The sequence below is a fragment of the Benincasa hispida genome, chromosome 5, assembly GCF_009727055.1.
Source record: "Benincasa hispida cultivar B227 chromosome 5, ASM972705v1, whole genome shotgun sequence".
Classification (NCBI taxonomy): Eukaryota; Viridiplantae; Streptophyta; class Magnoliopsida; order Cucurbitales; family Cucurbitaceae; genus Benincasa; species Benincasa hispida.
In genome coordinates, this window is record NC_052353.1 from 60357370 (window position 1) to 60371715 (window position 14346).

Genomic DNA, 14346 nt, shown 5'->3' on the forward strand with positions numbered 1-14346 from the left:
CAAGCAAAATTGAGATGGTTTTTCCACTCGGGGTTGTAAGTGTTTGAAAAGGGGTTGTTCTTTACAAAATATACAGAGTGTGGATTTTACGGGCAATCTTCCATTGCATGCCCATCACCGCAAGTCACACACCTTACGGTGTTTTGACTTATAGCGTTAATCTACCTACCTTGCGATGTTGGGCTGCTTATCGTCATTCCTTGAATCAAATTCATCATTGCGGTCATTTGGTATTGCAATGAGACAATAGCACCGTTATTTGTGTCAGAATCCTTGAGTCTTAATCTCTGGTCACTCTCCCTCCAGTCTTCATAATTCTTGGAGATGCGATCCAGGATATTCTTCACCTCATCATAAGTCTTGTTAAGCAGACCACCAGCTACTGCCGTATTGGCAGCGATCTGCGAAACAGAATTCAAACCATGGTAGAAAATTTCCATTTGTAGGAAATCTGGTAGTCCATTATGCGGACAATCTCGGACTAACCTTTTAAACCCCACCCAAGCATCACTGAACGATTCGTCCATGTCTTATTCAAAATTAGTAATAAGCTTTCTTCGTCTTGCATTTTCGGTAGGTGGAAAATACTTCTTCATAAACTTCTCTACCATCTGCTCCCAAAAAGTGATCTCTCCTGGTTCGAGCGAATAAGCCCATTTCCTAGTCTGATCACAGAGAGAAAATGGGAACAACGTTAGTCAAACTTCTTCAGCAGAGATGTTTCGGAACATAAAAGTATTGTAGATTTCAATAAAACTTCGGAGATGGGCGTGCGAATCCTCGCGACGCCTTCCTCCGAATTATCCTACAGCCTAGATCATTTGCAGCATCACCGGTTTGATTTCAAATCTACTTCCGTCTAAGGCAGGACTCATGATTACCGGAGAGAAATCATAGAGGTTTGGCAATGCATAGTCCCTAATGGGCCTATTGTGATCGTTTGTCAACAGAATCAGATTTGCCATGACATTGTTGTTTGGTGCTTCATTCCTAGGCTACTCCGCCATCTCTTCTTTATTGGATTGTGGTTGCTGTTGGTGGTCTCTCAGTTTCCTTCAAAATGTTCTCTCAATCTCTGAGTCGTAGTTCGCCAGAGATTGAGAGTTCTGCAAAGAAATCACAAAAATTACCGTTAACAACTATTTTGCCGAAGTCCTCAGCAACGGTGCCAAAAAACTTGATGCTTAAATTTTATGAAGTAGAAATATAGATGATATGCGTAGACAGATTGCGTTGTGCACTCAAGTTTCCCCAGTGGAATTCAAGTATAAATTCCTCTGAGTTTCCTAGTAAGTCCAGGGTCGAACACAGGGACTTGTGAAAATAGTTGCGTTGATAATGTTTATGAAAACTTTGTGATAACCAAGTAAATAATTAAAGTATGGGTGTGTTGTTGCGTTGATAAAAAAGAGTAAATAAAGGCGGCAAATTTGAGAAAGAGGGTTGCATTGATAGATGCAATGAGTATACAATGAACGGGTTGAGAAGATCTTTAGCTAGCGTTACTCGGGAATGCGTCAAACTTTGCAATCATGTTACAACCATGCACAGCAAGTCATTTCCTAATATAAATGCGATGCTCCTAAGTCTAAGACGCATGTGTTGAATACAAAATGTCCATAGAGCTTATCCCTAAGTCTCTACTCTTATCCTATGCGTTGACGCAAAATGCATGAAAGCAAGGTGACCGCATACAAACATATCTTATTGCTAAGATGCATGCGATGCATTAATAACATATAGTGCTCATTCCTAAGTGTCTATCTCTCGTTTATATGCTCTAATCTGGTTCTTCCAAACCTAGATTCTGACCTAACCTTCTCAAGTCTAGATCTTATCCTTAGACTACCCTTCCGTGTATCTCTAATAGACGAATGAAGCATACATAAACAAGATAATCACAAAGAATGAAGATTCCCTAGTTGCGCCAGCTAAATGCTTCTCAACCCATTCGACTGTTTTAGCTACTTATGCGAGAATTACAGAGAGTGAACAGATATAGAGGAACACGTTCCATTCTAGAACTGAATTGAGTACAAAATGATAATGAAAATTAAAGGTAGAGAGCCTGGTAGCAATTTCTTGCTGACCGAGGCTTTTTACACTGAATCTCTATTCTAATCTACAAATATTCTCGCTTCCTCGGGCGTCGACCCTTTCTCTATCTTGGAGCTTCCGGTGCTTTCTCCAACTTGTCGGAACGATCTATCGGCACACCTTCTTCCTCGCGTCCGCCTTAAAATAAAAGAAGACTATGGGTAAAGACGCGAACTTGTAAAATGATGAAATAATCGACTGCTTAACCCCTTCTCTTAAGAATGCACTTGGTATTTATAGGGCATCAAAGGTGAAAGGTGGCTTTTCTCTCCTGGTTGTACAGATGGGACAACTTTAATTCCTAACTGATGCGCCAAATAATTATCACCGATAAAGCTGGATGTACTTTGTGACCGTTATCGACAGTCAACTTAATTTGGATTCGACTGCCATCAGCTTTCTGTCCTATTAATCTTAATTGTCCTTTCGTCCGAATGCGTCCACCATGTTGCGGTGATTCTTCTTGGGGAATGTTTAAAAGCACGATCAACACAAAGTCTTGCAGTGAAGTTGCGCTCAACCAATGTATTCCTATGATCGCATTCTTTGCATTGCGTTAACGCATTATTCTGCACAAAAATATAAAGTTCAACTTGTAAGACCCTAACACTAAATCTAAAGTGGGAGGTTAAATAGAGAAGAAAAATCCTAAGTAAGGATATTGGAGCAAAGAGTGGAAAACATTAATACTAAATTATCCAAAAAGGTGACCAAAAGACCAAATGCATATGGAAGGCTTAAATATGTTGAACACAAGAGTGCATGGAGGATGGAAGCAAGAAGACTTGAAAAATGGCCAAGAGATTGCATACAAAAAATGCAAAGGCATGTGGACACAAACAGGGCATGCGTCGAGTGAGCTAGGCACGTAGGCCATGCATCGAGGCCAAGCGCACAGGTCATGCGTCAAGGCTAAGCGCACAGGCCATGCGCCAAGGCCAAGCACGCAGCCCTGCATCAAGCAGTATGCCGAGCGCCCTGTCTATGCGTCGAGCGGGCAAGTCGGATGCCCATCCTATGCGTCGAGCACTGTCGAGTCTACCGAGCAGCTTTTTGTCGATGCCTTATGCCAAGCGCACGCCTTACACCACGGTTTTGAATTAGAAGAGAGATTTCAAGAAATGGCAGATCTATTCACTCTATCAATAACCGAGTCAGATCTGGTGTATCATAAGGGATTTGCCTTTTCTATTGATTCCTACGGATTGGATCAAAAACAATTCTTGAATGAGGTATTCAACTCCAGGGATGAATTGAAAAAGAAATGTTTATTGGTTCTACCTCCCAGATCTTATATTAGGAAGTATGAGAGTACTATTATTTAACAACTCTATTTATTCTGCTTTTTCGTTGGGACTGGTTCTTGTTTCTATATCCTTATTCTATATTCTAGCAAACGCCCAGTTTGTAGCTGCTTATTTTGATCGATTGATCTTCCAATATGCTAGTTTCAACAACTCTCGTTCTTTACATTTCTTCCTAGCTGCTTGGCCTGTAGTAGGCCGAATGAGCCTATGCGGCCAAGTGCAGCGCCTAGGCAGCACACTCATGCGTCGATGGTCAGCGTCATGTGTCCATGCTTAGTAGGCCGAGCAAGCATACCTAGTAAGCCATGCATCGATGGTGAGCGGCCACCCTATGCGTTGGTGATGGCCAACTCGTGCGATGGCTAAGTGGAATTTCAATGGAGGTAAGTTGATGCGTTAAGGACAAAGAGTAAATCTAATTGATGGAAAGGAACTCCAAGAAGAGATGCCAATAGTTATACGATCATAAGTCTTAACAATTTAAATAGAGGAATATGTTTAAGTATTTAAGTGATTTAGGCGGCAAAAAGAGGCAAAGGAGATTACATGCAATGGAGGTCTTATCACCCTAAGTAGGAGGTAGGTGAAGGAGATTTCATGCAAAAAAGGAAATTTTGGTTGGCAAGTTGAGGTGAGAACAACTCAAGGCTAGGCTGGGTAAGCTAAGTGTTGGTAGCTCCAAAGTGAGACAAATGGGAGTTGAATTGTCACAAGGGGGTGAGTTTGGAATGGCTATAAATAGATGGGTTAGGCAAAATGGATTTATTCATACCATCACCAAAATCTTGTGTTGAGAGCATATTTAGAGTATTACGTTCGAGTTATTAGGCTACCAAGTTAAATGGAGTTCAAAAGAAACAAAGGTTGTGTTGGTGAAGCATTGAGCCAGCCCGGATGCACAGCCAGCCAATGCATCCAACATCCTGCGCGCACGCCTTGCAAACGCTGCGTCGCCCGTCAGTGCGCCTCACTCAACCATCCCGTGCGCTAGCCCAACACAGCAGCCCCACTGTGCAACACATCACGCCCAGCACAACAGGCCACCGTGCAATGCGCACACCAACACGTCAGCCCCTGTGCAGCACAGCACGCCCACCCTGCCTATGCCAAACACCCAGCTGCCTACCACAGTCCAAATAACCTCTAAAAAGGCTAATTTTGGGATTTTGGCTAAATTGGAGTAGGGTAAGCTGGTATTCTTCATTATATAATGGTATTTTGACTATTTTGTTTGATATAACAATTATTGATTTGAGGAATTTCCATTGATATGGAGGAATTTCTCAGGAAAGGTATTCTCAAGGTGATTTTAGTGGAAAAAACTTGCTCGGTGAGTGGTTACTTAGTTTTAATGTGTTGATATGTGATAAATGCATATGTAACGTGCAAAATGCATGTTTATGATGTTATGTTTGTTTGCCATTGATATTGTTTGTGAAATTTCTTATGGAAATGAGATTATACCCGGACTACAATAAATTAGTGCCCTTAAAAAAGCGGTTACTTGGCGGGAAAATATAGTCGGCCCTTGGTCGCGCGAAAAATAATAGTCGGTGACGACTGGCGGGAAATATAGTCAAGTTACCTAAGCATGACTAGCGAGAAAAGAATTGTCGATGTGGACATTGACGGGAAAAGTGGGTTATAGGAAAGTTTCCATAAAAAGATGTTATGATTGATAGTATGTACATGATATGAACATACCAAGTATAGCATGGAACTGGAGGATAATGATTGTATGAAATTACACATGATCATGCATAGAGTATACTGAAATTGTGATTGACTTCTCAAAAATATGTTTTGCAAAGTGTTTATTATTGTAAAAGCACCACTCACTGGGCTTAGTAGCTCACACTTTTCCAAATGTTTTCTTATATTCCCCTCCCCCTCCCCCAGGTAGCAAAGCGGAGCGTTCAGGAAGAAGTCTACAAACCACCATAACACCGGGACTTGGTAAATTCTCAGGGCATGGCTTGGATTATGTGATAAAAGAATATAGGAAATTGAACTATATGTATGAAAGTTAGATAGATTATTGTAAACATGTTAAGTCTTTAATAGATAAGGGGGAGAAATGTTAAATTAAAATGTTGTCTTGGAATACTACTGGTGTATCCTCATGCTCCCTTCCAAGTCTTGGGGGCTAAGGCTAGGAAGGGGGTGTGACAACTGCTCTAATGCATTAGGCGCATGCAACCACAATATTATAGAATTTATGCTTAATGGACGCAATTTAACATATTTTATCAACGCAATCTGACATTGTTTAAGGATTTAGCACTATGATAACGTGCATTTCTGCCTGTTATCTGGACATCCCCAAATTTTGAAGTGACGTAAACTGTCTTTACGCTCGCTCCATAACTCGTACAGTGTTTTAGAAACACTTTTGGAGGGAACCATATTCAAAATGCAAATGGCAGTCTTTATTGTGTGTCCCCAAAATGAATTAAGCAACTGAGCATAACTCATCATCAAACAAACCATGTCCAACAAGGTTCTATTTCTCCTTTTCGCTACACCGTTCTGTTGAGGTGTACCGGATGCTGTGAGTTGAGACTCGTGTTCTATCAAATAGTCTTAGAATTTCAAGTCCATATATTCTCTACCTCAATCTGATCAAAGCGTTATAATCTTTTTAACCTAATTGGTTCTCAATCTCTGTCTTATACTCTTTGAACTTTTCAAGGGTTTCGAACTTATGATGCATTAGGTAAATATAGTCATATCTAGAATAATCATCAATAAAACTGATGAAATATTTATACTCTCCACGTGCTTTGACATTCATTGAACCACAGAGGTCTGAATGCATGAGCTCTAAGGGTTTTTTGGCTCTAAGACCTTTTCCTGTAAAAGATCTTTTGGCCATCTTACCCTCAAGACAAGATTCATACGAAGGTAAAAAGTTATCTTCTAATAGATTTAGGAGTCCACTCTTAAACAATCTCCCAATCCTATTGAGATTTATGTGGTTAAGTCTTAAGTGTCAAAGATAGGCATTAAAAGAAATTTTTCGCCTCTTACTTTGTTTTTTAGCTGTTTTTAACATCCCTATATTCAAAACAGCTTTTGTCTCAGTTGGTTTTGACATATATAAGTTATTTTCTAGTTTTGCAGAACATATTTTAATACCTTTTGAAATAATGAACACTTTATTAACTTCAAAAGAAACTTTATACTTTCGTTCTAGCAAACATGAAATAGATATTAAATTCCTTCTCATAGCCGAAACATAGTAAACATTTTCAAGTAAAATGAATTTATCTTCAATAAATAACTTCATATCTCCCACTACTTTAGCTGACACAACCTCTCCGATCCCAACCTTAAAGGTTGTTTTTCCTTCTGCAAGCTGCCTCCAGAAACTAGTTTCCTGAGTGAAAGCGCAAATATGATTTGCGACACCTGAATCCAATTTCTAGGTTAATTTATCATTTTCCACTAAACATGTTTCAACAAGTAAATTATATTTACTTCATTGTTGTTTCTTAATTTCCTCAACTACGACATTTTAGTTTATTATTTTTAACATATCTAAACATGTTCATTAACAAAGGTTCTATCCTGTATGTCAAAGTTATAAACATTATCAAGAGTATTGTGCTTGACAGATTGTCCAAACAATGTCTGCATCGAATTCATGATTTCTTTTGCTGAAACCATGCTCTCGTATTTCTTAGCTAGTATATCGGATATGTTTGCTAGTATATAGATTCAAGCCTTTTGATTTGCCCTAATCCACCTGTCATAAGCATTCCAAACCTTTTAGTTTTCAGACGAGTTGAGAGTTAGAGAACATTCCTCTGTTAAAATGACTTTTAAATCATCATTTGATAGTATTGTGTTTATGATTGATTTCCATGTTGAATAATTAAAACCGTTAAACTTATCGGAAGCAAGTGTTTTAGAAAAATTCGACATGTTAAAAATATAAACAAATTCTAGTTAGTAAATTGATTTTTAAACTCAATCAAATTTTAGTTGTCACATTCCTTCCCAGATTACCCTTTTGATCCAAAAAGAGATGTGAAGACAATAATTGTCAACCCTCTCATGACAACTACTGCCCAACATACTCCTGAAAACCTGTCCTTAGCACCTGCTAAACCTGATTAGCAGTTATAATTTTCTATAACATAACATACAACTCAGCAACTTAAAGCATGCAAATTACTATTAATCAGAATATCAACTCCAGCATACTTAACAGTTTCAGAAAAACCAAACTTATTTACAACATATGTTCAACACAAACTCTACCCTATTTCCCATAACATGAACACAAAGACTGGATTAACAAAACACGACGAGTTATCTAAGCTTCACACTTTCTGAAGGTCCAAAAAGTGATTGACTGGCAGAATTGCTAGGCCTCGAGATGTTAACTGCTACCTGAGGAGGAAAACATTAAAAAAAATGAGCTGAAAGCCCAGTGAGTGATTTCCTTTAAAACAAACATGTTTCACAACTCATAGTATAAACAGCTTTAAAATAAAACATTTTCATTAATATACCAGAGTTCAGAGATAACATTTAATAAATAAAGAAAACATTACTTAAAAACCCCGGTTTAAAATTCATCAACATATCTTGTAGAATACCTCTACTCCCTCGCCTGAATATATGGGAGAGCCCTTTTGCTCAATCCCTAATAACCTTAGTTGAGAGAGTGCCCTTTTACTCGATCTCATCAATGACGATAACATAAATCTTACGTGCAAGTAGAACTTAATAGGATCCTGTTTATCTTACCATACCTTCAGTAGCAAGAATCATCATATAAATGAGTACCTTACCATATCTTCGGTACCAAAGCTTAGGAGTGGGTTTTCATATCATTACACATGTTAACATCATTTAATAACACGTTTTCAAACTTATAAGAATCAGTAAATAACTCATGTAAATGCTAAGTCATGTCATAAAAACTCAAGTAAAATGCATGGGGACCTTATAACACTGTCTTTAGAAACGTCAACCATGCATTTAACTCCATTTTCATTATTAAAAGCATGCTTTGAACATTGAGGTAAGAGAAACTATGCATTGAGTATTCATAAGTAAAACACTTAGAAAATATTTTGAAAACTAGTCACTCACTGTCACAAGCTACATATCTAAGGGGTCTGTAGGTCTCCCCTATTTGCATCTTCCTTGAAATAAGGAAAGATCCCTTGGTCAGTATAATTAGCTCCCTTTTGAGCTTAATGCATAAACTTAATTTCATGACGTACTAATAATTCATCACATCACAAGTAGGTTCAATGCATCATAACCCATCTTCACCGCATCAGCTATCCTTAGCCCTCTTACCTTATAACTTAATTGGAAATTTGAATATCTTTCCTCACGGTGCTCGGATAAGCACTGAAACACTTTCTTAGCCTATATGATGAATGTCTACTATGCAACATACTCATAACGCCTTAGTTGTCAACTCTTTGTCTACGCATCAACACATATCATCAATTGGTCAGTTGCTTGCTTGTTTTTCATATGTAGTTGCTTGTTTGTTCTTCATCGTAGTTGCTTGCTTATTCATCCACAACACCATTTTGAATTTCAATCTTCTAGATTTCATAACTTTAATTCCAACATTCAACTAGTTAAACTCTCTTTAACAAATTTGCTCATAAATATCTTAACTTTCACTTACCTTAGAAATTAAACATCATTCTTTTTTGAATTGATTGGAATTTCCTTCAACTTTCCTTTAGCTTGCCAAGAACTCTTCATATTTCAAAGTTTTCAAGTATTAGTAGCACTTCTTCTCTCTGGCGTTAGAAAATTTTGGCAAACCATTTCTCTTCTTCATCAAGTTAATTTATACTTAGGTTTGCATGGCATTTCAGCCTAATTAAATGCCACATGGCATACTTATCTTTCAATTGACATCTGCAAAGTTGCCACCTGGCTTGCTTACCAGTTAATTAAGCTGAACTCCTCAGTTTAACTTCATTGCATGGCCTTGCGGCCACTTAAGCTTCTTCCTGTCAGTATATACTTCTACTTATTGTCATATCCTCTGAGCGCCACTTTCAACGCACGATATAAAGGAACTCTAATTATAGAGGACCTATGAATGGAAGTGGGTCGTCCCAACTTCATTGTGAAAGAACACATACATTCACAGTCATATAGAAATGATTATGCATTAAATCATAAATTACAACATGCTTTGAATTAAATACAAGGGATTAAGAAACAATACCTTAGAAGAACCTTTCTTCAAGTGTATACCTCGATCAAACTCGAATGCAACGGGGAACTCGAATCCCTCGAACAGCAACAACGAGTATCAACTCGATCCTCGAATAGATCTAGACATTACCACTAGATTAGAATCTAAGAGTGGTGGGCTCTGGCTTATTTTGTTAGAGGGAAGGAGGAGACGATCGAGTAAGCGATGATAAAATTGTGTAGAAGATAGAAGTCTATCGTAAAGACTGGATACTCGATCGTTTAGATAAGAGCACTATCGTATAGTAAACTCGATGTATGGTGTAGTCACTCGATAGTTAATAATCTAAGTCGTCTAAGATTTTTGAAATCTAATTTCTTATTTATCTCAATTTTCCATAAAACCGAGTAACCACCCACTAACGGCGGTTATGGAGAAAAGGAAATTTATTTATCATATAATTAACAAATTATAAATAAATACAATAACTAACTTATCAAATTATATTTATAACCTATAGTTTTAGTATTGCATCATATACAACATATAAACCATAGTTCTTTTTCTCTTTTATGGCATTTAATGTAAATAATATTTATATTAAATTTAATAACTATGAATCTTATTCATAGAATTTATATTTGAATCATATTCAAATACTAGTTCCTCAAATCAAACAATAATGTATCAAATACATTATATCAATTATATCAAATATAATTGAATTAATTTAATTATATCATATATAATCAAATTCTCTCTTGTTAATTTGAACATTTCAAACTAACCCAAAAACTGATTATCAACTTGAATCCATTGAGCTACCAAGGGGACCTTATGGACTTGTAGCTTGAAGCTCCAACGGTACGTGAATAACTGACTAAACTCTTTAATCACGTTATCCACCATTCGTTAACTGTCAGGCACTCCACTAAAGACCGACAGCTGCACTCTTCGCACTACAGATATATTTTTGTGTCCATTGGATATAACCAATCAATAGATGATGACTCTCCACAAATCACTCGTAAGTATAGCTGGGCCAATTTACCGTTTTGCCCCTATAGTTACATCTAACTTCTTAAGTACCACTGATTCCTCTAATGAACAATAGATCATAGTCCTACTATGATTAAACACCTCTCGGGCCAAGAGAGGGTGTGGAGCCACATTGTTCAAGCACCGAAATCAGTCTTTAAGGGAGCAATTTATCTAATTACCCCTTGCTTTGGGGAAGAAGTGAATTCCATCTTATGTAGCTGAGTTCCCAGCTCCCCAATCAGACAAATCCCCAAAATGGTAGGCTTGTTGAATCGGAAATCTAACCACTCTCACCCATGCAAATCGAAGGACCACTCTCATAGGCAGGAGTTCACAACTCACTTAGGATTAAGGTCATAGTACCTATGGTCATCCTAGTGAAATGAAAGTCTCAATTATGAACGGCGTTATATAACGAGACTAAACATTTCGTTGTCTGGTCTTATACAAATTTCTTTATATAGAATATCCCCGCTCTCATGTTTAATACACGAATGATCAAAATCAGATCATTTGTAGTACTTTACAACATTTGTAACACCTACAAAGTGAGTCATACTCGTAGTATCACCAGGGTAAGGTATCCCTTCTTATCCATATACTACAAATCATTTGAGTTATCACTTAAAACACGATCTACTTGTATGTCTCCACATACATGTTTAAGTTACAACGATAACCATGGATCTTAGTTTATTGGTTTGTGGTTAATGCAACTAAAATATCAAATATTTCATAGACTAAAGTGAATAAAATATCATATATTGTAAATCACAAAGTGTTTGTTCATACAAGTGTTTACAAACTATAAGACTCTACGAGATTTAGGGCATCAACCCCGACATGATCCTTTACCGCCTCATTTATCAACCTAGCCTTCAACATTGGCATACAAGGTTGGTCGCATACTTCTCTCATACTATATTGTTGTAGTTAACCATAACGTCCTCTTCTTGGACCTCTAGCCGTGTGGTTCAACAGAGCTGGCCGCATGGTGCCTCAGAGCTCCAATGCATAGAGTCATCTACTTTCTCTAAGTGTTAACTTCTTTCTACTTCACCCGAGAGCTCAACATTCCACACTTAGTATAATTTCTTGCCTCTTTTCTAGCTTGCCATTGTCTAAATCTCAAACTCTTCATTCATTGATTGTGCTAACCATCCGAATACTCGTAACACTTAGAAAATTTTCCCTCTCTTAACATTTTTGACATATCATTCATTACGTACTTAGCTTACTTTTGCATTAGTCTTAATACATATCTTTAATACACAATTAAGAGAACTTAAGCTTACTAGTAAAAACAAGTTTAGGGATTTACATTAGCAAAAGTAATAATGTACCCAAATTTCATTATTTATTTGCAACGATACTTTAGTGAGTCAGAATAGATGCTACCGAGGGGCAGTCAAATACTCCTTCACTGAAGCAAGTCATTCTTGACTAAATACTAACTCTAGAATAACTCTCTATTCCTATAGTTATTTTGTTACCATTTTCGGCCAAGAACTTACTAACACTTAGTAACTCTTATAAGTGTAACCCTTTATTTTCAGACCTCAGAGGTTGGCCCCAACAATGTTACCGAATTGGAGAGTCAAAATTGGGAATCAACCTAAGAGACCTTATCTATTTCTAGAGTTTGAGTAGTTCTGAATCCCATGTTACAACCCTCTGAGGGGAGAGTCACTGAAAATACAACTAGCTAATGTCGCCTAAAAACGACAAGCAGGCGCAACATAGAAATCTCACGATTCAACCTAATGGAGGAGACTGTAGGATGTGTTGACACACTTCCTTCTTCCACTTACTATGAACAACTTCCCCTATTTACCTTGATATTGACCCATGCAAACACTTTCAGAATAGAGGTCACTCCCAAGGTGACTCGAAGCCAAGCATGAATCTCACGGTGTGAACTCTTAAGGACATGAGAGCTAAGAACAATATATCATATATATTATTAATCTCCCACTAAAGTGTTCTATTTGTTTTTGGTAAATATTTACTTCAAGTATATTTCAGCTAATAAATACAACCTAAATCTAGGTGTTTATCTAAGTATAACGTTTATATTTAGATTTAACCTACGATGTCTAAGTGATAAACCAATTTATTACCTCACATCGCTCACGCATGCTCATAAAACTAGGTTAACAACACTCAAGAGCCAACTAAAATCCCCAAGTAGCAGGTGTTCCGTAAACAGTCAACTTAAGTACCTCCAGCCTTAGACAGGATTTTAGCTCAGGTGAGTTTCTTACCAAAGTTTTACAAAATAACGACCTATTTTAACTATTTAAAATAAGTTGTAATTTGTTAACCCTAAAATAAGTTGTAATTTGTTAACCCTAGGTGAACATGCATTTTAAAATTTATAACAAAGATAAGTTGCATGTTCACCTAGGGTTAACAAATTACAACTTATCTTTGTTATAAATTTTAAATGTCTAATTCATTTTATAACACTTTATAAAACTATAAACATGTTGTTCCATCCATAGATACACCAAGCATTTCATAATTTAATATAACTATTTATATTAAAAACATTAAACCCTAGCACATGCATACTATATATATTATAACTATTTATAACATACTTTCAATGTATGCTACATACTTCCTATGGTGGGATTTTAAATCTACATGACATACTTTATGCACATTTAAGATCTAATTTAATTATAATATGCATTCAACAATGTATAAATAACCAAACATACACTAATATAGACCCGTTTTGACATCCTAAGCAAGCAAAACACCAAAATATTATAAGAATAATCCAACACCAGCTTTGAACCGCCCGAACCAGACCTTCAAGGCATGAAAATAGGTGAATCGATCCAAAATTAGGTTGAACCTGACCTCCACGAACTGACCAAACCCCAAACTGGATTCACCTTGCACACGCATCATCTAGGTTTTCTAAAGAACAGCATTGCAACGTTGTTCATGTAGCGTTACAACGATGTGAAGGCAATAGCAAAAACTGCTACTTTTCTTAGCGAGCTTGCTTCATTTTGCTTCCAATTACGGCCTGATTTCCACTCTATTAACTCTAGTAAATTTATAGACTCTTAATTACACACTAAGGCCTATAAATAAAGAGCCAATTACAACAATTTCAACAAAAATTGAAGGGAAACCTTATGCCAAAACTATAAAACATCTATATTAGCACCCATTTCATACACTTATGAAAAACACCCACCAAGCTAAAATTAACATAAATTGAGTGTTTAAATCATGCTCTGATATCAAATGTTAGTGTTGGCATTTAAAAATAGAAGCAATTAGGATCTCAAGCATTCTAATTACATTAATTATTGAAATTAAGTATGCATGTTTATAAAAACAGAAAATAAGGTTTATAGAGAACAACCTTTGAAGAACTCTTCAATTACTTCAATCTCCAGCTAATTTCTCCTCTTCAACAGGTTATAGACTACCATAAAAGCCTTCCTTACTATCCTCTAGCCTCAGATTGGATTGTGGGATCCAAGTATTGGAATTGATGTCCTAATTCTCCCGGAGTCTCGTTGTTTGTAATTATATACATTGTTTATGAATAAAATAAGCGTTATTTCATTCTGGCATTTACTCATATCCAATAAACAAAAAACCATGGTTATTGTATGTAAACTTAAGCATGTATATGAGATATATAAGTGGATCATGCCTTAAGTGATAACCTCAATAGGTCTGTAA

At 36.8% G+C, this 14346-nt stretch overlaps 1 non-coding gene across 1 annotated transcript; it reads left to right on the forward strand.

Annotated features, from left to right (window-relative positions):
- The first annotated feature begins 456 nt into the window (after positions 1 to 456).
- LOC120078821 lies at positions 457 to 563 on the forward strand. The gene has a single exon (XR_005482103.1). It is a non-coding gene; the product is annotated as a small nucleolar RNA R71 (small nucleolar RNA).
- The last annotated feature ends 13783 nt before the right edge of the window (positions 564 to 14346 follow it).